Here is a 24,866-nt window from a genome sequence, read left to right as displayed (position 1 = left end):
GAAATACGTTATTTACTTCCTCCAGTAATGGATTAAGAGGAACATATTAACAGGAAAAAAAAGTGCAATATTGCAGAGAAAGCTATTTCATTCACAGAAGCCTCTCACTGTAATTATTCACTCGAATATTCTGCAAGGAAAAGTTAAAACTGAAGACTATGACAAAAGTAAAGAGCCAAATTAAGAGAGGAATGTCATATGCTTACTATAAACAGCAGAACAGCAAGTAAAGAAAAAAATATAGAATTTATCTCTGTAAAGGAATAAACATTATAAATTACTCTTACACAAAAATTTAAAGTGGAAAAACAAAACAAAACAAACAAACAAAAAACTTCTATTTGAAGCTGAAAATATGAATGCAGGAGGCAAAAACAAAATATTTCTAAGAACACTCATTCTGTTTTTTTATTAGAACTTCCTTCAGAATGATTATTGTCCTTCATTAAATAAAGGAAGAAAAGATTTAGGAAAAGGCCATTAGTAATGACACAAGCCAAAATTCATTTCTGAGTTGAACTTTCAAATAAAAATTATCAACTGAGTTAATTGGTAGGTATTTCCTGACTTTTCAAGGTAACTTGGACCAAGTCCAATTATGCTTGTAATTTAAATATTTAGTAACATAGGAACTGATTCACTGATTCTGAGCATCCTTTATAAACCTATAATTGTTTATTACAGTTGTATTACAGAGGGCTGCTATTCTTGATTACTTTGTGTTACATGCAAGTATCCTAACAGTCATGCATTTCTTCAATGTTATATACAAAACTAACTGAGATCTGTATGAAAAATGTTGCCAGAAAAATTGAATGTTAACTTCCCAAAACAAAACACATAATTTTAAAGTAAATCAGTATGACAAATAAAATATATCACTCAACTGCTTAACTTTGCCAGAATATGTCAAGACAGGTTTGTCATAAGACTCAAAGATTACCATCTACTGCTAAAAGTCCCTACATTTAACAACAAAACAGAAGATGCCCTGATTTCTATTCACTGCAGCAATCAGCTATACTTAAGTTTCCTTATTATGTCAAAATATGCCCTCACCTATTTATGAGATTTCAGTTATTTTCACATATTAAAGACTTAATCATCTCAAAGAATTACCTATTACTTAATTAACCTCTCACAAAAGAAAAAAACAAAAAACAAACAAACAAATAAAAAACAACAGACACCCCCAGGGGCATCTAACTTAAATTTTTGATGGGCACTCTGAAGCTGAGACCTGATCCGTAGTTCAAACAACCCAGAATTCTCTGAGCATAAAAACTAAAAGCCTCATGACAGGATATTGAACATAACACTAGCTAAAGAGCTAAGAATTGTTAGTCTAACTTATATTTTACAGACTAGTAATTCTAGTTATTTATCTATATAAAATACACCTAGATCAAATTATTACAGGAATAATACAATCAAAATCTAACTAAATAAACAAAATCATCCCTACCTTCCTTTCTGCTTTGGTATTTTACTTACCCTTCTAAGGCTTCTCTGGCTCTTAAAGCAGCTTCATCCCAGCAACAAGTGCAGAGGGCAGCTGTGATAAGGTATCATATTTCTGATGAGAAATCAGGTGTCTTTAATCTATAGATGGAATTTCCTCCTCCTCAGCCTTAGGCTTGCTAAACTTTATTTTTGTACCACTCTTCAGCAGCCTGCTACGTTCATCTCTGGGCAGCCAGGGCAATATGGCTGTCACTTGCTGTCTCCTCTCAAGCCCAGGAACACAGCAGGCTGGGATTTGAGGTGACAACCAGGGCTACCCAGACCAGGTGGCACTATGTAGCCCTAGCTTGCCTCTAGAGGTGGGAGGCACTCAGCCTGGGCAAGAGTGACCAAAGCACTCACACAAGGCCCAGGACCTGCATATCCAATGTGCTGAGAGGGTTAGTGAGAAGTATGATATTCGCTAGGCTATGCATAGGGGTTTCAGACTTCAGTTCTGTTTTTGAAAGAAGCTATAGATCTCCTACAGTGTCTGTGGTGTCATAACTTGATGTGAGCACTTTCTACAGCCATTTTCATACAGATTGCCACAGCCAGCAACTTCAAGTCTGCACCAAGACATATTTATCAAATGAACAGGCTTAGTAAGAAATAAGTAAATCAATCCCAGACTTAACATGCATACAGAAGTCTTGAAAAAGGAGATAAGAAATGAAGCTTTGCCCTTTGAAGCCAACAGAGCAGAGTTGCATTTGTAGAAACATAGCTACACTAGGCACAGAACATTCCAGAATGCATCAGAAGCACATCTGTGCCATTTTTAATATTTCCAGTACCATCAGAACCCATTTAAGAAACTTTTTTTTTTTTTTTTTTTTTTTTTAATACAGTTTAAGGTTTTAAGACAACTGGATTTATAAGCTGCAGCTAGTATCCTCTGAGTATTTTAAGGTACCATTTTAATGTTATTTCAGAGCACTGAAGGAAAAAAACCAAAACAAAAAAACAAAAAAAAAAAACAAACAAGTGTCCTCAAATATAGCTTTTGACAGGAAGTTTGGGGAACAAAGCAGCTCTTTGCTAGCAGGGTCATGTAGAAGATGTGTTGCCAAAGAATTTAAACCAATGTTCTCTGTCCTGAAATTGAAAGGAAGTTCAATACCCTTTAACAGTTTCAGAAAACTACTTTTCAAACCAGTTGCAGGAAGCAATTTCCAAAATAATAATCATCTAGAAGCCTATGTAGTCTATATTTTACAAAGTAGGCTCATAATACTATTTCAAGATACTTCTGTATTGGGTATCCATGAGTAGTGCAACTTAATATGTTTTAATCCACATGTACCCTTTCTGAGGTGCCCCCCATGGCTTTGGGGCCTGGTTGTGCCCTGCAATGTAGCCACTAGAGCTGTTGCTATGTCCAGCAGCAAAAGGCAGCTTTGGCCTTCACATGCAGCCCCACAGCCCTGGGATGACACCTGGCACTCACATCCTGTACAATACTTCACCTCAGGATGAGGTGATATTAAGACAGGGCAGTGTTGGGTGATCTCCACTGCTGTCTTCCATCCTGTTCTCCTCTCAGCTCCATTGTGTCACACAGCTGTGAAGTGTACTCAGAAGTGGAACCCTGAGATCATGTTTTCACAATCAGTAACTCATCTACCCTTGTCCAAGGTTTTTTTTCCCACAGTTCAGCAGAAGGGTAACACAACAGCCTCCATCAGATTCACATCTAATACCAGTTCCAACAAGCACAACCTCACCTTTACCCTACCTGGAAACAAGGAAATGACCAACACACAAGCATGTACTGGAACACTGTAAATGCCACATTTTGAAGAATATGAGTGACTCATGAGTTCCCAGATGACTAGAAAGGATAATAGTGATGTGTTAGACACTACACTACTAGTCAAAAAAATTGAGGAGTCATTGGATTACCCCTGGGATCGAAAAGGAAGATGAGTGGGAAGAGGTGTAACACAGACGCAACAACTGCCAAATAATTTTATATACAAGAACATTCCCAAAAATGCACAGGGAAATAAGAATCTCAGTAAAGGAAAAGGTACACTGGATGATTAACTTGTTTTGGCTGTAACCAATAAAACAGCACAACCAATTAAAAGTAAGTTGCTTTTGCTGCATACAGTAGAGAACAAAGGGTTTTGTTTTTGCTGGGCGTATGGCAATTGGTTTGTCCTTTAACATGTTATCTCTTTACCTGTGCAACCTGATTTAGGGAATCTGCTTTGACAGGGGGACTGGACGACATAATTTCTAGAGGTTCCTTCCAGCTCCTACAGTTCTGTGATTCTGTGAAAAGTGACAAAAGGTGCAAACCTTAAATAGTTGTGCTTGTATGTGTGTGTATTAATCTTTCTAATTACAGCCAAGAAACTCTTCCGTGATCTAGAATAAAGACCTTAATATATATCCAACCTATATTCATGTGCCAGAGCTTGGGTCTGTAAGTCTTGTATGCATGCAGCAAGGACAGAAAATATGATAAAATATTAGAGTAGGAGTCTTGTTTATAGAGCAATTTCTCAATAAGCAGCAGAATGCTTAGAGTGCCAGGGTCTCCTATTCTTAGTTTTGCCAAAAGGCACATTGTGTCTTACCAGTACTTTGACTAACAGTACTTAAAGAATTCCATAATCAACAGATAAATATGTATGTATCAGTGAAAACTCAGATTAATCACACTCAGCTGAGAAAATGACACCTAGAAAATGTAGAAGATATGGAAACATTTTTTTCTTAATAAACGGCAACAAAGAAACCCCCAACAGAAAACAGCTGCATCCTTGAGTGCAGAATAACTTACAATGTCAATATGTAACAAAGTCTATTAATTTTCAACACGTTACTGCCTAGCAAAATACAATTGGCCTATCTCCGGTACCAAAGGGAAGATCACAAAAAAGAACATAAATCAGCTATATTACTGTTGAAAAGTTGAAAAAGAAACATCACAAGAATCATTGCTGGTGGCTTGGGAAACAAATTATAATTGTAGAGAATTTGTAAACACTTGGAAAAGTAAATGAAAAGAGGTTTTGAGAACTGCTTATGGGAATTCATTTTGATTAATTCCCAAGTTACATAAACTACATCAATTCCTCCTGATTTGATAACACTCCAAGGAAGGGATTTAGGAAAAGAATACATCTTTAAACAGGAAGAAAATGCTGACAGAAGCATGCATGGGCCTGTGGCAAGGCACATCCAGCTTTTAGTGCCTCACCAGCATGGGAGATAATACTGAACATATATTCTATTGCTCACCAGAAATAAATAAATTGTAATGCACTCAAAGCAACAACAAACCCAGACACTTCAAGTTCATAGTCTTCACTTTTGCAATGGGCTATCTCAATTTTGTAATGGACTAAAAAACAAAAAAAGGATTCAAAAATGCCAAGTATTTGGGTGCAGGAGAATTGTATTCCAGCACTGATATTCAGACCAGTCTCCAAAGGAAGAAAAGTGCTATTTGATTCTGACCTTGAACAAGTCATTATTTTCGCATTTTAAGTGGTCATTTCCATGCATTTTATTTATTGTGTGCCCCCGGTGGTGCACGGTGGAAGAACTGCCGCTTGCAACACCGGAGGCCCGGGTTCAAATCCCCCCTGTGGCGCAAGTGGTAGAAGTGCCGCGCTGCTACACAAAGGGCTTGAATCCCAGGAGCTGGACTCGATGATCTCTAAGGTCCCTTCCAACTTGCACGATACTATGATACTATGATACAAAGTACATGTAATATTTGCTTTAAGATACAATAGAAATTAACAACATGTGATATTAAAGATCAAGGTACCCATATAATTAAATTGTGATAAAGTTCAGAAGTTATATCTGGATGTCTGCTCCTGCAAAATACAAGCATATTTCAACCAAAACAAAAATACAAAGAGCAGATCAGAACAATTAAATTTCAGAATATAAATAAGTAGTACAATTTTAAATTATAAAATTTAATAGTCTAAATGGAAACTCTTGAAGCTCTAGTGAATTGAGAATCTTTCTATTGCTTCTTCCTCCTGTCCAAAAAATATGACTAGGAAGAGAACTTCATTCACTTCCGTTAACTTTTAGAATTAATACAGGAAAATTTATTTCCACTGAATAAGTAAAGGTGAATATATTGTTGGAATAATATAAGTGCAGTTGTAAACAGATAACCAGAGGGTATCTAAGAAAAAAGACTCACCAACTCTGAGGCCTTCAGTCGAGATGATTTTCAGATGACAGTCATAGGTACAGGAGAGCTTAACTACTACCCATCTACAGGATATAACCATTACTAACCTCCTCCCCTGAGTAAGGAAACCCAAATCTTCCCTTTTGTCTAGGCAACAGCCTACTTTTTTGTTGAGAGGTCACAGTCAAACCATTGTAAGCACGCTAGACATTCTGAAACTATTAGATTGTGTTCATAAGCAATTTAAAATCTATATTCAAAAAAAAAAAAAAAAAAAAAAAAAAAGGTCTGCAGTACTAAAATGATTTTAAAAAAGGTGTAGAGTGATTAGCAGTTATTGTGCAAATTTAAGAAACAAAACAGAAAACAGAAAACCATGTGTAGAACACAGCTATTGCAAGTACTGAGTCTTGCTGAGGCTTCTACAGATTCAAGAAGTGCTTATGATTTCCAGAAATTCCTTGGCTGAAGATGGAAAGCATCACAGTGGCATAACATTCTCCACTGGTAAATGTTTGTTATCTGTTATCTGTGGCCTAGAGTTCCATCTAAACTGTGTCTGTCAAAACCATTTTTGAGGGAACAACTAAAAATGGAAAAATAAATAAATAAATAAATAACACCCATCTTTTAAGGGTTGTTTCCTTTTCCCCTTTGAAGTACTGGTCTTACTCCTTAATCTTCCATTCACTTCTGAAAACCTCCCAGTAAAAGAAAACCAAATTCAACAATTGAGAAGATTATGCTATGTCTTTTTCACTCGCTAAATGGAATTTAACTGCTCACTTCCATGCTTTAAGTAGTGGACTTTTTCAAAACACTTATCTTCCTATGAACATTTTCTTCAGAGTTAAATTTGGCACTGACACCAAATCACAAAGTGAGTTTACTTGTGTAAACTCTAAATACACCTTAGGCCACCTCTGAGAGCTCCTGAACAATGATTCTTTTTTCCTTTGTGAGAGAATTTCTCCTCACACAGATGATCTCTTTTTTCTTTGAAATTATATTCTTTGTACTAAGGTCACAGATTACAGCAGGTAAAAACATAAATCCACACATTCAGCACCCGAATGAGAGTCCATGGGCCCTGCATCAGCAGATTGCATGCTTCCATCTGACACAAAATACAACCTTGAATAGGTGAATTACATTCCAACACAATTCACTAACCCGGAGCTTTGCTTTTGCAAGTGGGCATACTTCAGCTTGAGCACTCACTGTTCATATTGATTTCAGTGTTGGGAAAGCTCAGTAGCTTGAGAGGAAAAAAAAACAAACTCTCTGACCACAGCAAATTTGGACAGGTGAAACCCAAGAAATCAGAAGTCATCTTTTGGCCTTAAACTTACAGCTTCTCATTTTCACAAAGCATTTAAAAAAGAATAATCATCCCTACAAAAGTCTTTATATCTTACAGCCCAGCAAACACATTTTTTGTCATCACTAGCAGAAACTCTCAGGACACTGGTGCTGCTGTTCTGGGGCCTGAAGTGCCTGCTCTTGATCCTGGTGGCACCGTCTGTCCTGTCTACCTGTAGTGAGTTACTCACATCCACAGGGTGAGGTGAGGCTATGAAGTAACTTTGACAATAAAAGCATGAACAGTAGTTGTAGTGGACCTTTGTGGACCAGTAAACACTAATCCTGCTGCTCTGGCCACTTGGGAGAAGAAGTGGATTGACAGATGAATCCCAAACAGATAACCAAGGTGAGCATGAAGAAGGTGATGGTACTGAGTTCAAAGGAAAGGAAGAAAACCCCATCATGAACATAACATTCTGGTAATGATTCCTCTATCCTGCTCAAGTGTGTGGTCATACATTTAGTTATATTATTACTGTGCATTTTCTGCATTAACTAGGCAACTTTGACTATTGAAGTGTTAAAGAGCATTTAGACTATACATTTTTGTCTCTGTACTCAGAGTGTTTTCCCTTTTGAATATAAGATGTTTTCAAGTGACAGTTCTTAATGAAAACTGCTAGGTGAGCATCATTTTGACTTATACACATACACAGAAGTCAAGACCTGTGGAACATGATATGAAACAGTTTTATAATATTAACTTAATCCCAACTGATATCGTAGCCATTCATCAGAATTCATCCTCATTTAGATAAATGCTCCTCTAAATATTATCTGATATAAATATCATATGATTTAAACATATGTTACATTTATACGTTATAGATACAAATATTATATGATTTTTGCATCATGAGTTTTGAGTTATGTTTAGCTATGTTTTTAAATTTTGAATGAAAGCTGCAAAGTTTAATTATCAATGTTAAAAACTCGGGGAATCTGCAACTGTCTCTTATCCAAAGATTATGTCAGAATCAGCACATGAAAATGTTCCCATGAAGTTCACCAATGTTTGCAGGCAGCAATGAATCCTTCATTTAAAATAATCTGTGATAGTGAATATTGATAGAAGTCAAGGAAAACAAATCTCTTGGCAGTCATTACCCAATTAATTTAAATACCACATTTAAAGAGTATTTATTGTTAAGAAAATATTTTAAATCCTTGTTTTCCATTTCATAAAAAAATTAAAACAGCTTATTGCTCTGGTAATTTGTTGCTGTTCTGATTTTCAGAAGGCTAACAAAAACAGTGTAGTATCTGTTACAGTGTTATTGTATAAAATGAAAGCTATAAAACAAAACAAAAAACAAAAACCACTTCCCTCAATTCTCAAAGGACTAAATTAGAGAATACTTGGCAGCTTTTTCATTCACATGCAATTAAAAGTGTTTTTTTTCCACCTGAATTTTTTCCCAACCCACCCCCAAATTTTAGCTTCCATTTCATTAAAGGGAACTTAAGTGACTAGATTATTTTGCAAAACATGCCTATGAAAGAACAAAATACCTTGTGTTGTAACAATGGTGGGGGAAGGAAACCTGTGAGTCTGTGCTGCTACATTTTAGATAATCTTAAGCATGTGATTCTCATCAGAGTCTCATCAATTATATTTTTTTGTATTTTTTATTATTCTTTTCTGAAGCATAGATTGCAAGCAAAGATGAGAAAAAGGAAGATTAATGTGACTGTGATACAAAACATTTTGTTTTAACCTATAACCTATTCAATTTGACCTTGTCTGTCTGAAGAGAGAATGGCAGCTTCTTTGATTCAATAGAAATTTAATCTCTATTTATAAGAAGAGAAGCAGAATATATAAATTGAGAAGCATTAGACATACTTAGATTAATAACAGTAAAATAGAATAATTTCACAAAACCAAACTTCTGGAGAAAATTATTCAGGTTCAATATCCTTTATATTGCATTCTTATTCACAGACATTAGTTTCAAAATAATAAACTCCGATAAAGTTGTAGTAGGTACTCATTTTTCAGTAAGTAAAACAACATACAGACTCTCAATAATAAACTTTCAAGCCAGTATGAACTTATTAAAATAGGCTAGAACACACACATACAAAAGTGTAAAATAAAATAAAATAAAATAAAAAAATCTATTTAAACATTCTATTTATAAACTATTATTTGATGTTATATCTGATGTCTGGAGCTTTTGAAATATTTAGATTTTAATATTTTCAAAAGGAGGGAGAGTCACAGAACAGAAGATTTCCATTCACATATCCAGTTGTCTTTTGTTAATATTTTCGTAGTTCAAATGAAGAGAGAACGGGGGAGGAAGGTAGTGTGTAGAAAGAATACAAAAGAAGCCCCAAATATCTTCTCAAAAAATAGCATGGTTAGAGTATCCAGTTCACCTGAGATCTTAGTCACATAGTTTTGTGCCTTAATATTTGGAATTTATCAGTCAAAATGTTTGGTGAAGGAAAGAGAGAAACAAAATAAAATGAAGGAGGTAAAACTGGACAATAGAAATTACTACAAAGAGCTTGTTTTTCTACCCTCATTTCAGACATGGATATGAACTGAATTAAGTGACTTCCTGAGTTTAGGAATCGGAGTCTGAACCTCTTCCTCTGGTTTACTCATAGGCTGTGCTTTGGTGTACATCAGACTGATTGGCTCATTTCCTTCGAAACAGAAAACTTCCACAGCTAGGAATACATTGATCCTGCTTTTCAAAGCCTGAGGATCCAAAAAAATTATTTTTGGTATAATACAATTATCTATCCAAACAACTGGAATCTGTGCAAAGAAGTGTAAGATGCACAAAACAAAAACAAAACAAAGTAAAAAGATGTGTTAATATTCCACTGGGGCACGTTACTCCATTTTCCAGTGCTAAATTTTATCTGATATTTTTATAGGAAAGTTCTTTAACATAAAATATATTAACAGTCTGAGAACAGAGAGAAACAATATCTCTTTACCTCCTCACCACTCTGCCATCTATGAAAATGATGTACTGAAATTAGTACAATGTGGAATAGATAGGAAACACTTTGCGCAGCTTGTCCCTTGAGGAGTAGTTTTCTTAAGTGGAATCCCAAAACACTGTATTAAATGTAGCGAGAGTCTCTTCCACATTAACTTTCCATTCAATAATGAAGTTGCTTCTGGTATTGATTTAGAAAGTCATTCAGAGAGCTAATATAGCCCTAGAAGAAGGGTTATACTTCCTGCAGTGAGACTCAGCAGTAACTACAATCACTCCACATCTGTCAGGGGAATCTTAAAACCCTTTTCATCAACAGGACAAAATTCCAGTATGTGCTTCTTAAAGAAATCACAAGAGAAAGGATAGGAGGAGAGAGGAGGAGAGAAGAGGTGGGGAGGGGAGAAAAGGAGAGGAGAAGGGAAAGGAGAGGAGAGGAGAGGAGAGGAGAGGAGAGGAGAGGAGAGGAGAGGAGAGGAGAGGAGAGGAGAGGAGAGGAGAGGAGAGGAGAGGAGAGGAGAGGAGAGGAGAGGAGAGGAGAGGAGAGGAGAGGAGAGGAGAGGAGAGGAGAGGAGAGGAGAGGAGAGGAGAGGAGAGGAGAGGAGAGGAGAGGAGAGGAGAGGAGAGGAGAGGAGAGGAGAGGAGAGGAGAGGAGAGGAGAGGAGAGAAGGCTTTGACAGCCTTTTTTTGTAAATTCTGCTACTGTGATGAGATCCCAGGGTTGAGTTATAACAACATAACCTTAGAGTTCGTTTCCAACCTTGATGATGACTCTATGATTCTGTAAAGCTTCTGCTCATTATTTTGTGGTAACATCTGAGTTGAAATGTGAATAAGGTACAATACATCTTTCTCATAGCAGAAGTACAGCAGTGATCAAAGTCTCATTATACTTTAATTTTGAATCCAAATTCAAATTATTTCACTGTCAGAAGTGTGGCAAGTGTCTGCATACATTGCAGAGAAGCTTTGTCTCAGTCAAACACTATCTTTCTTCCTTTCTTTCTTTCTTTCTTTCTTTCTTTCTTCTTCTTTTCTTTCTTTCTTTCTTCTTTCTTTCTTTCTTTCTTTCTTTCTTTCTTTCTTTCTTTCTTCTTCTTTCTTCTTCTTTCTATCTTTCTTTCTTTCTTCCTTCTTCTTTTCCTTCTTTCCTTCCTTCTTCTTCTCTTTCTTTCTTTCTTTCTTTCTTTCTTCTTTCTTTCTTTTCTTTCTTTCTTTCTTTCTTCTTTCTTTCTTTCTCTTCTTCTTTCTCTTCTTCTCTCTTTCTCTCTTTCTCTTTCTTTCTCTCTTTCCTCTCTTTCTCTCTTTCTCTTCTCACTCTCTTTCTCCCTCTTTCTCCTCTTTCTCTCTTTCTCCTCTTCTTCTCTCTTCTCTCTTTCTCTCTTTCTCTCTTTCTCTCTTTCTCTCTCTCTTTCTCTCTTTCTCATCCTCCGCTTCTCTCTCTTCTCTCTTTCTCTCTTTCTCTCTTTCTCTCTCTCTCTCTTTCTCTCGGTCTCTCTTTCTCATCTTCTCTCTTTCCTCTCTTCTCTTTCTCTCTCTCTTTCTCTCTCTCTTTCTTTCTCTCTCTCTTTCTTCTCTCTTTCTTTCTTTCTCTCTTTCTCTCTCTCTTCTTTCTTTCTTCTCTTTCTTTCTTTCTTCTTTCTTTCTTTCTTTCTTTCTTTTCTTTCTTTCTTCTTCTTTCTTTCTTTCTTTCTTTCTTTCTTCTTTCTTTCTTTTCTTTCTTTCTTTCTTTCTCTCTTTCTCTCTTTCTCTTTCTCTTTCTCTTCTCTTCTCTCTTTCTCTCTTCTCTCTCTTTCTCTCTTCTCTTTCTTTCTTTCTTTCTTTCTCTTTCTCTTCTTTCTTTCTTTCTTTCTTTCTCTCTTTCTTTCTTTCTTCTCTGTCTCTCTTCTCTCTTTCTCTTCTATCTCTTCTTCTTCTCTCTTCTTTCTTTCTTCTCTCTTTCTTTCTTTCTTTTCTTTCTTTCTTTCTTTCTTTCTTCTTTCTTTCTTTCTTTCTTATCATCATATTTGATATTTCATAACAGATTTCATCAGTAGGTTGGCTCTGATTTGTCAAGTTGTGAAAATACAGTCAAATGCAGGACTGGAATAGTTAAAACCCCTTCTGTTCCAGAGAAGGCCAAAGTATTAAAAATACTTCTCTTCTGCATGGTCATGCCAGGGAATCTGTATGTGGTATATGCAGCAATAATGCACTAGAATGAGACCTTAAAAGGTATCTAGACCTCAAGGTAATAAGCCCCAATTGATATCAATCCCTTTGCACAGAATTTACTTTCAGGATAGAACACATAGTTTATTATAATAACCAATTCCCTTATCTCAAAGAACAAAATAGACATTATGTTTCATGTCATCAAGAAATCACGCCTGAGCTGCCTCCTTGCCAATGCATCTAATGCTCTCCAGTTCCTTACCATTAATTATGTGACATGCCAGGTTAGGTGTTACACCAAAAGCTACTGTCTCTCTTTCAACTTTCTTCAGAGATTGTTCTACTGGATGTCAAGAGGGATCCTGACAACATCTTTCCTGAGAATCTATTCATCTCAAAGTTGAGTTGCAGGCAACACAACCTCATCTACAGCTGCTTTTATTACTTGGAGAAGATATTCTTCTTTTCAGACATCAGTATTCTATTATAAGGTTTCATCCCAGGGGGAGATCTCCATACTGGGACAAAGAACCATGTGGCTTTAACACAAATGGAGTCCCTGACTGTTCTGAAAAATCATGGGGTTACACAAAAAAATGCTCTAACTTTTACTCAAGATAAGACAATTGTGACCTCCTGAGGGTAATTAGATTTAATCACTTAACTAGGATAAGAGATAGAAGGGGAAATGAATGCTTACAGACAATATGCAGCACTAGTAGGCTATGTTATTTCTTGGTTCCTACCTTCATTCAAGCAGTCAGCATAAACTCTACTTTATCTGCAGGTGCCACTTGGCAATGAGTACTTCAGAACTGCACACCTCAATACCAAGTTATAGCACATGTGCCAGAAAGCTTCATGTTGTTTCCTTCCCTACTTAATTCCAGAAATCACTCATTGCAGAGTAAACAGATAATCTGCCACCAACTCCATGTGTACCTAATCCAGAACAGCAGTTGGCTTCAAATATGAAGTGGACTGCCAACTCTAAATTTTCTTCCAATGTAATTATGCTTTTAACATCGTTATATAATGTCAAAGTTTTTATTAGCAAGGGAACAGGGGGAAGGGGGCAGGGCAGGTATAAACCAAGAAAAAAAAAAAAAAAAAAAAAAGGATACAAATGTTTGAGACAGCGGTGTATGATTTGACACTTCACTGAGTACGAATTAGCAAACATGGCAAGCCAGGCACTTGGTCAGCCAAAGCAATATTCAAATGCTTGATCTATAATTGTAATCAATGCATTTTTATGCTTGTAATTATGTGCATACTTATAGAATTCACCTTACCTAAAATAATTATCAGATCTCACAAATAAAACTCACTGATATTTGGTCTATAAGAACGATGATCTAACAGAAACTCAGCTTAGTCAGGTAAACCAACAGATTTCTACAGTGTGGAGTATATAGCACTAAAACTTTAGTGACAATACACCTCGAATGATATTCAAACACAAGCTTTATGGATGTTTTTTGTTGCTAGAATTCCACACTTTTGCCTTCAGATGTTATAAAACTCTGGGTCCATGTGCCAACTCCCACTGCTCCATTAGCTAATGCTTATATAAATTTTACTCTGGTCTTCAGTTATACTCAACACTTCTTGCTTTCCTAAAAGCAGTTTGAAATTGAACTCCTCCATTTTCAGAGACAGCTGTCCTTTAGAAGTACAGGGGGTTGCTCTGGATGTAATGCCTCCCATTTTATTACATTGGCCCATGACATCAGGGGAGGCTATTGGTGGTATGGCAGTAGAAATTGAACCTTCCTAATAATCTTCCATTATATTTTATTGCAGTATGACAGTTGGCAGCAGACAGACAGTCTGACAAAATGGTGGATCACGTGGTACTATAGATGAAGCAAAGCTGAATCAAATTCTTCCATGGAGAAAAAGAAAACAAAACAATACAAAAAAAAAAAAAAAAAAACAGACAAACAAAAAACAACAAAAAAAAAACCTGCATACATTGTCATCAACACCTGCTGAATGTTTATAAAGACCAAACAGTGGATGTGGGAACAGTGAGGTGGTGGATGGTGCATTTCATCAGTGATGGATGTCCACTGGTGCAGATGTCTATGAGTATGTCATGCAAGCTCCTGTTCATCATTTTCCTGTGAAAACATACAGCTAATGCTGGTGACTATGTTGAAAAATACGTTTTGTAGCTGAGAATGTCCTCTATTCAATAGTGTTATTGTGCTCTTTGTATTTGTTTTAGTTTCCATGGAAATAAATAGGAGGCATTACTTTTGCAGCAACCTATGTGAATTAAAAGGTATTTATGTATGATATTATAGGGATCATTTGGGAGGCAAAGTAATAAAATATACTGCTATTCTCATAACTTATGAGACATATTTTCATGTTTACATTTTTTATAATCATATTCTCAACACATTCACCATTGTAAATCTAACTTGTATATTAAAAAGTGAAGAATGTGTGGGGCATATAGCAGTGCTCAGTAAATTCAGTATATAAATGAACACTAAGTGTTTTTCATATTTTTTCAGAGTTTGCTGCAATAGAAACTAATGAACAACAGTATCTGAAAATACTATTTTTCTCCATCTTTAGAAAAACACATGTATCAATTTATGAACAATTTAAATCTTACCTATTCTACTCCATCATGCTTCAAAGATAAGGAACAACTAATTTGGAAGTGAAAAGAGCAAGATTATTTGCAGTACTTGCCTTGGAGTGGAAGAAATGTTGACAGCATCACCTTATCTATGGTCTTGTGGTTGAGGTAAATTAGTGATACACTCTAGTTGAAGAAGATATCTAAGTGACTCCTCCACTGGCACTGGATTTAGACTGTCATTAGCACTGACTGGATTTTCTACCTGATATGGATATACTCTTCTGAGCTCTTGGAGACCAGCAAGAAAGCTAATCTATTTGCAGGTGCTGCTCCTACATATTTAATGTGGGAAATGTTAAATTATCTGAGATATCTGGAAGACAAATCAGGTATAAGGAATGAGAATTATCTGGGTTGCTCTCTGCCTTAAATGAACAATACATTAGCCTGCGATGGTGAGCCTTCCTTCCCTAGTTTTAAATACTTGTATGATGAGTAACTTCTTAACCCTGTCTTTTTTTCCCCTTCATTGCTTTATTCCATATCAACTGTCTGGAAAAAAAGTTTTATTGTCTTTGCAATATATATTATTGGAATACATATCATCCAGTTCTCCATGTTTGTAGAGCAAACAGCTACATGCGACTTCATATCTTCAGAGTTATGGTGGGAAATTGCTGTTGCTTAAAACAGAAGGGTCATACCACAGCACTATGTGTCTCCAAAGTGAGCCTCTACTGATCAGCTTAGATGTAGACAACTAACATTCAGTTTGATAAATCTCACCATCAGTGTCAAATTACAATCTCCTATTTTTCTTCTCTCTTTTTTTTTTTTTTTTTTCTGCTAAACTTTGACATATCTATGTTTGTCTTATGCATCATTCTATCAACAGCATTTCCACAGCAATAGAAACAATGTTCTAAGCACTTTTCAAGAATACATACATATATATATCCTTGTTCAGTGAAGGTTTGTGTCTTGCTTCCATCAGAAACTTCAAGGACCATATAGTATTTTAGTAGGTAATCACCCGTACTCTCAAGGAAAAATGCATAAACTTCCTGATCTTGATAACATAAGAGTAGAGTTATGAGTAGTTACCTTTCTTATTGTTATATTCCTGTTGTCTAGAGAAAAGGTGGTGCTAAATATCTTTTCTTCCTCTTTCCTCAGCAAAATTCCAATTCACATAAAACCAGTTACAGAACAGCTATTGCACATAGTTGTTTCTTTGGGGCTAGAAACCTCTATCAAACCACTAGATTTTTTTCAAAGCAATTCCTTTAAAATGAAAAGTTGGATTTATTTCTTCCTGATCTACAAACAACCCAGTGAACTGGTGATTCTGCTGTAGTCATAATACAGATTACTATACTTACACATAAATATATCAGCTCCTATGGGTCATTTTCTTTGATGTTAAGAAATAGGTAAATAGAAACAATATACTAGAGATCTTTAATTCACAAGTGAATAACTCAGTAGAATATCCATGATGGGTTACATTCATTATTTATGCATTTCTCATGTCAAACTGTCTTTGGATGCTCACAGATATTAGTTCATCCACTAATTTACATGTATTGTGACTATTTGACCAAGAGATTCTAACCATGTCAGCTATCTCTGTCTTACTCAAAATCTCCAAATGAATTCTTGCTGAGTTTTCATCTCTCTTCTTTACCAGTCAAAATAAAATAAATTTAAATTTTCAATGATTCCTTAACCCTTTTCTGTAGAGTAAATCACAATTGCTTTACAATTACAAAGAACAACCAGGAAATCTTTTGGACTCGATTCCTTCACAACTTCAAAAAGTCAATTTCACAATACTGTTTTGCATCATGTAGTCATGCTATCACATTGCCTGTTGCTCCAGAGAAACTTAAGAGTCAGGTAGCCATTAAAACAGAGCTACAGTACACAGTGACATAATTTTCAGATTTTATTTACTGTACAAGATAGGAATAGTGAATAGATAGTGATTTCTGTTCTGTGACATAGACATACACTCTCCATACAGAGAGCTGTCATCAGTGCCCATAGAATCACACACATAATTTTTGAAGGTTGGAAAAGACCTAGAAGATCATCTAGTCCAACCATCACCAATACTTCCCAGCTAAATCATATTCCTCAACGCAACATCCAAACGTTTCTTGAACACTCCCATGGTCGGTGACTCTACTACCTCCCTGGGCAGTGCATTCCAATGCCTGACTACCCTTTCTGAGAAGAAATACTTCCTAATGTCCAGCCTGAACCTCCCCTGTCGCAGCTTGAAACCATTCCCTCTAGTTCTATCACTGTCTACACGAGAGAAGAGGCCAACCCCCAGCTCACCACAACCTCCCTTCAGGAAGTTATAGAGAGCTATAAGGTCTCCCCTGAGCCTCCTCTTCTCCAGGCTGAACAATCCCAGCTCCCTCAGCCGCTCCTCATAAGGCCTGTGCTCCAGACCCCCCACCAGCTTAGTAGCCCTCCTCTGAACGTGTTCCAGGGCCTCAATGTCTTTCTTGCAGTGAGGGGCCCAAAACTGAACACAGTACTCAAGGTGCGGCCACACCAATGCCGAGTACAGGGGGACAATTACCTCCCTGTTCCTGCTAGTAACACTGTTTTTGATGCAAGCCAGGATGCCGTTGGCCTTCTTGGCCACCTGGGAACACTGTCAGCTCATGTTCAGCCGTGCATCAATCAGTACTCCCAGGTCCGTTTCCTCAACACAGTCCTCCAGCCACTCCGCCCCAAGCCTATAGCGCTGCCTCGGGTTGTTGTCGCCAAAGTGCAGGACCCGGCATTTGGTCTTGTTAAACCTCATCCCGTTGGCTTCGGCCCAGCTCTCCAGCCTATCCAGATCTCTCTGTAGGGCCTCGCTACCCTCAGGCAGATCGACACTCCCTGCCAATTTGGTGTCATCTGCGAACTTACTGAGGGAGCACTCAATGCACTCATCCAAGTCATCAGTAAAGATATTGAAGAGGACAGGCCCTAGCACCGACCCCTGGGGGACACCACTCATGACTGGTCTCCAACTGGATTTAACTCCATTTACCACCATTCTCTGGGCCCGGCCCTCCAGCCAGCTCCTTACCCAGCCGAGAGTGTACCCATCCAAGCCACGGGCTGCCAGCTTCTGCAGGAGAAAAGCATGGGAGACAGTGTCGAAGTCTAAGTAGACCACATCAACAGCCTTTAGACCACATCAACAGCCTTTAGACCACATCAACAGCCTTTAACCACATCAACAGCCCAGTTCATTTGTGATTGGAACTGTGGACTCGAGATGGTCAAGTTGTTCATTTCTTGTCTGCTATTGTGGCATTTACATTTAGTAGGCCCTTAGCTCAGCCTTCTGCAGTGTTAGATACATATATGCTTTACTGCCTCAGAGGACAATCATTTTCATTGTTTCAGCTTTTTAACTCAGTTGGATCAGTATAAGCAAACAATGGCCTCATTGATCCACCACAAAAAGGTCATCTTTTTCTGTAAGTAATTCGTTATTTGTTTTATTGTCAACTTCTGACTTCCCACTTCAATGGGACTACACAAATGTAAAGCTAGAAGTTCTTCTCTGTGAGGTTTTTCTTTTAATTTCCATGCAAAACTAAATCAGCAGGGCAAATGTAGACTGTATGCTTTGGATTATCCCTGAACCCCGAATTAGAAATGTAGAATCATTTAAGTTGGAAAAGACTTGCATGATCAAATCCAATCATTATACCTATACCATGCCCCTGAGCACCATATACACATCTCTGAAATATTTCCAGCGGTAGCAAATCTGTCACCTTCCAATTTGCAATCATCCTTTGTTTTCTATTACTTGTCACCTGAAAAAAAGAAACTGACAGCCTCCTTGCCGCAACCTCCAATCAGTTAGTTTTTGAAAGCCATAATGTCTCCTTGCAGTCTCCTCTTCCATAGTAAACTGCCCCAGTTCCTTCAGACTCTCTTTGTTTGGCTAGCATTTTAGCCTCTTCACTAGCATTTGTTTGTTTGTTTGTTTTCTGAACACTTTGCTGTTTCCCTCAAACAACAAACTGTCCTTCTTTTGTCACTAAAACTTAGGACTAGAAGTACAGCCTCACCAGAGCCAAGTACAAACGGACAATCACCTCCCCAGTCCTGCTGGTTACATTACTTCTGATGCAGACCAGGATGTTATTGGTCTTCTTGGCCACCTGGGCACACTGCTGGCTCATGTTCATCTGGCTGCCAGCAAGCATCCCCAGAACCTTTTCTGCCTGGTAGATATCCAGGCTCTCTTGCCTGAACCTGTGCTATTGCATGGAGTTGTTGTGACACAAGTGCAGCCAGTTTGACCCTGTTGAATATTATACGAGTGGAACTGAGCCAGCCTATACAGATCTTCCTTCAGAGCCCTCCTACCCTCGAGCATGTCAACATTCCCCTCCAACTTGGTGTAGTCAGCAAACTTACTGAGTTTGAATTACCTGCACATTGTTTTCATAGCATCTACTAAAGTCATCTAGTAAATTAAAGATGGGTAGACAGTGTTAGACCTTTGCCTACCTTAGCAAGTCTGACTTAAGGTAGACTTTGTCTGATGATGCTTGCTCATGCATTACTGGAAAAGTGAATAAAAGACAAAGAATTAAGCACAAACAAGCACAAAATTATATTACTCAAAAATGTGTATAACACATACATGTGTATTCAGATGTTAGCATTTAGAGGGCTTTGCCCCGTAATTGCATTTATGTCCCTGTAGCAATCTTTATCCAGTCCTTGAAAAAAAAAAACAGTTCACTAAACAGGAAAACGTGAATGGCTATTTATCACCATCAAGAATATAATTGCAATGAAACAAAATTTATTTCTCTAGATAACTGTCTTTTCTGGAAAGAAAAATTGTCTGGAATTGGTAATTTCAAAATTCTCTTTAGAGATGATAGACACTGCACTGCACTTTATTGTATTTGAAGTTGGCTGTTATTTAAATTTTAAGTTGAATAGAATCATACAATTCTTAAAGTTGGAAGGGAAATCTGAAGGCCATCTAGTCTAATTCCCCTGCAATGAACAGGGACACTACAGCTAGATCAGCTTGTCCAGGGCTTTATCCAGACTCATCTTGAAAGACTCCAGGGACAGGGTATGGGCAAAAAGACAACTTTCACTGTGATACTAAACAATATAAATTTACTATATGATCAACATATATAACCTGCTGTATGAAGATAATCTACCTGATTTTTGCTTATAGTTTTGCCTTGATTCTAAGATGCTACTGTCCAATAAGTTAGAATAAACTTTGAATTTATGCGAATTAGGCAAAGCTTTGGTGAATGTCACCCATTCTCTTTCAGTGTTCCCAAACTAGTAAAATGCTAATGAGGCAGCAAGTCATACATAACAATATATGATATCAGACTCTGTATCAAATGAAGGTTAAAGGAACGATGAGTAAAATATCTTCAAGCTTGATAACCCTGTACTGCCTCTTGAAGCAACCACTGACAAATACATTTAAATTTGTGCGTTATTAACCAGCTGTCTCTTGGGAGCCATGGTGTGTTCATGTTCTGCAGAAGATGCCATTACACATCTACTGCCCAATATGGTACTTGGTCTTTACATCTTGTAACTTTAAAATGTAACTAGCCCTGTATGAAAAGTTATTTCTGTAATGCCAAGATATTTGTATTCCAATGCAAAGTGCCAGTTCAATACAAAAAGGGCATGTATACCATTATACACCAGCTGCCTCATCTAGCTATTTGCAATTGCCAAATATAATAAAGCTCTTTATTAGACAAGCAAAAATTAGATTAGAATCTGGACAATTTCATGTTTTAAAGAGCTTTTCTTCTAACTGCAGAGAAAATATGTGCTTGTAAGGATTCCTATCCAGAGAACTGACTGGCAAAGTTCTTTTTAGAGATCTCTGATAGCTTCAAAATATACATACTCTCTATGCTCTGGGATTCTTTATTGAATTATCTGTGTAGAAGGTGAAACTGAAAAGAAAAAAAAAAAAAAAAAGAAAAAAAAAAAAGAAAAGAAAGAAAAAGAAAAAAATGAAAAAAAAAAGTGTTCTTTGCTTAACTTTAAAGAGGTAGACAGTCAGACTCAAAAGAACGGGTGCATGGAAATTCAAAATGGGTATGAAGGGACTAAATTGATATATAAATTAAGAAGACATACTGTAACTGCTTGTAACATACTAAATTTAGGTCTTGTTCTACCATGTGGTAGCATATGATTTCAGCATCTTGCCACTTTATGACATGAATACAAGGTGCTATCCATAATATACAAACTCATGATTATTTTACTTGGGTATGAGGAGCCCAAACAGATGCTGTAGATCTGCTTAAATTGTAGAAAAAACCCATAATTTTAGAAGAATGGCAATGATTCCTCTTAGCTGGTGGCTGACGGCATAACTCAATCACAAGTACAGTCACAATATAATTTGTATGTTGATAGTACCTATCAAGTACAAAATGGGAAGATGGGCTACCATATTTTTTTTGTTGTTGTTGTTGTTTGGTTATCAGGATTATTATGTTCTGACTTAATGTACTAAGAGGAATAATTCCATGGTACATATGCACTGTTAAGTCTTCCCTGAATTGACCTCCTTGTGATTCCTTGCATGAAGTGGTACAGTCCAGCATAAGTTTTATAGAATCAAGTCACAGAGTTAAAAAAATCATTCTGTTTCAAGTGTGGAAAAAGTACCTTCTAGTGAATATTCACAAGTTTCATCTGGTGAAACACCAAGGTAACAACTACAACAACAAAGACTTTTTTGTAATTATTTCAGATGTCAAGTAAATGTTAAGCATGGAAAAAACTGAAATTTAACATGCCCAGTCACAGAAAGCTTTGTTATGACGTAATAGATTAAATTTTGTAACAAAAGTTATTTGTTGCATTGTCCCTTGCTGAATTAAACAAGTTAATGTACCATTAGAGCTCTTGTTTTGAAGAAAAGCAGGAACAAACATAATATGTTGGCTTGAATAACTGATGAAGAGAGATTTATGACTGCTTCTGCAATGATGGCTGTTCCCTGCAATTACTGAGGGACAAGCACTGAAAGCAAAAGACAGCAATTCAAAATGAAGACTGCCACACTGCATGCAGCGCTATTTTGAATAGACTCAGTAGGATTGCTTAACTATTATTACATACAGTGTGATACATACACAGCATCAGCTATGATTTGACATTCTGTGTATATGCATATTCGTTTATATATATTTATATAGAACTGTCTCACCCCACTCAGTGAGCTTTGAGGAAGATGAGTATTTTTCTCTCCAAGTCACATCTCTTCTAGTCAGCAGGGGTCGTTACTGAGAGTCATCCAGGAGTCAGAAGAATAATACACATCAATTTATTGAGAGCTTTCTAACAACAACTAATAACAACTAATACCCCCCTTGTAAAAAATGGCTAATTTGCTAATAAAGATTAATAAGCATTAGAGATAAGAGCACTTTGGCACAGGAGTTATTTCTATGCTATGCTAAAAGTTCTAAGACAATATTAGGCAATGGCTGCTACGAAGAGTGAAAGAGAAAAGGTACAAAATGGGGAAAGGCAGACAGACAGACAGATATACAAACACAGCAAAGTTTCACCACTTCGTGATCCAGCAGTAACTTGGTGTCAGGGGATGCTGATCTTTGGTAGTGGTGGATCATCCAAGGTCTAATGGTCAGTTAATAGCCGGTGGTGCAGTGGTATAAAGTGCTGCTTGCAGCACCGGAGGGCCTGGGTTCAAATCCCCCCTGTGGCGCAGGGGGTAGAAGTGCCGCTTCGCTACACAGAGGGCTTGAAACCCGGGAGCTGGACTCAATGATCTCTAAGGTCCCTTCCAATTCGCACAATACTATGATACTATGATACAATAAATGTTCTCATGCATACAGTTCAGAGTAGTCAAGACCAGTGGCCGATTCTGTCTTCAGGGATCTAAGCAAGAACTCTTTTCTCTTTAAACAAACAATAGAAACTGATGCAAGACATCCACTTCTCCATTTCAGAACTGTTATGTTAGTTAACAAATGGCACCTTGCTAGGAAAAAAGAACAACATCAGAAAACCAAGAAAACCAAGAAAAACAGAACATAGCATATAGCATTTTCCAGTCATTTTGGGGTTCCTCTTTTTCAAATTTGATGGCTGTTATTAATATAGTACTGCTCAGCATAAGTACTGATTAATTCCAATAACATATACACTTATATTTATGTCTCCTTGAGATTAATAATGGCAGTTATTGTCTTGTGATAATTACATTTCATTTTCAGCATGTCTAACTTCTTTTTGTTCTCCTCTTATTCAATAAATAGATTTTAAAAACATTTCATTAGTTATTAGTTACAATGTTACAATAGCAATTTTGTAAGGAACAATTATGTTCGTAGTTCCGCCAAATAAATAAATAAATAAATAAATAAATAATGATTGGAATTTGTCTAGGGAAGAGCCACAGAAATGATTCATGGGATGGAACACCTCTCCAAAAAGCACAGACAGACAACAAAAGACAACTTTTTGTTTTTGTTGTTGTTGTCACATCTGCAAGTTCTTGGAAGCTGCTTGATTAGTGGGGAAGCCACAGCAAGTCTTTCTTACAATGAATGATGTTTCTTGACGCTCTAACTCTAGAGATACATCAGAATGCTTTAATCCCTATGCTGCAAGGGAGACAGCCTTTTCTATATTTTCTCCACCCTTTTCATCCTCTTTCCAGCTCCCTCTTTCAAAATTTGCAGTGTAGTCCACCTTCCTCCTCTTTAACTGCTTATCGTACCTTCAATCTTATACTTGGCTCAGAAATATAAACCAGCACTTGACTAGAGGCGGGTAGATTGAGTCCAACAGGAGAGATGCTAAGTGAGAAGTCTTTAGTCCTGTGCACTGTATGTAGAAAAAGGGAATAATCAAGATGATAAAATAAAATTATCATGTTCATGAGGCTTTATTAACTGAGGATAATAAAAATACTGGTATGCCTCAAGCTCCTTGAGCAATTTCCACTGAAATACTGCAATGACAATACTAGAAAAAGGCATTATTTACTTCTGAGCTTTAAAGCAAGAACTCTTAGTTTTGTATGTGTTATCAGAGTCTATTGAGATTAACAGAGACCAAACATTCCTTTCCAGAATTAGTTCAAACCAGTCATGCCAAAATGACAGATACCATCTATTTCTGCAGAAATCAAAAGACCAATTAGCATTTTTCATTTATAAAACTAAGGAAGCACTATTACAAAAGTAAATCTTGACAAACCAAGACTAGCAGATAGATGATATTCAAAAGAGGCTCAGTATTGAAGTTATCTTCGAGAAGCCCACTTAAAACCAATCATCATGTTTACATAATGATGTATATATATCCCATGGCACATTTGAAACACTTCAGTTCATTAAAAGATTTCAGACACTTCTACATTTAGAGTATTGCTAAGTAAAAAATGACTCACCTGAAAAAGATTTTGATAACTAATTTTAATTAAAGTAACCCATCAAAATAGTTCTATAAGCTCTAATCATCCTTCTACCGTAGCTACAAAATTACTTCATCACTGAATTCTCTGCTTTTAGTTGACTCACAGAAACTGAATGGCTTCTCCTATACAAAAGATAAATCTTTCAAGATCTTGCTAAACTTAAATTATTCATATGCAGTACATAATCTACATTCTTGACCTATTACATGGAGTTTGGGATCATTTCCTTTGAATGAGCTAACATTCTCTTTAAAACATGATATCAATTACATGCTCCAAAAGTTACTCTGTGAGAATATGTATTCAATTATGAGGTACTTTTGTTACCAAATGAAATAAGAAGCATAACAGACAACAGCAAAAAATTGTACAATTAGTTTTTTTATCTCTTGGTATTTGACATTTGTTATTCATCACTAACCAGAAATCAGAGCTGGAATGAGATCAGCTAATTTGAATATCTTTCAGGTAATTTATAAAAACTCAATTTCCAAAATTCACTATGAACTTTATCAGAAAATTTGCAAGAAAGCCTGATACTGTAGGATTCTGATCCTCTTATCCATTATAAAGATCCAGGATAATATAATCTATTACATA

This window comes from Excalfactoria chinensis, chromosome 2 (genome assembly GCF_039878825.1).
Source record: "Excalfactoria chinensis isolate bCotChi1 chromosome 2, bCotChi1.hap2, whole genome shotgun sequence".
NCBI classification, from domain to species: Eukaryota; Metazoa; Chordata; class Aves; order Galliformes; family Phasianidae; genus Excalfactoria; species Excalfactoria chinensis.
The sequence above is the reverse complement of the archived record's forward strand: the minus strand, read 5'-3'. Positions refer to the sequence as shown.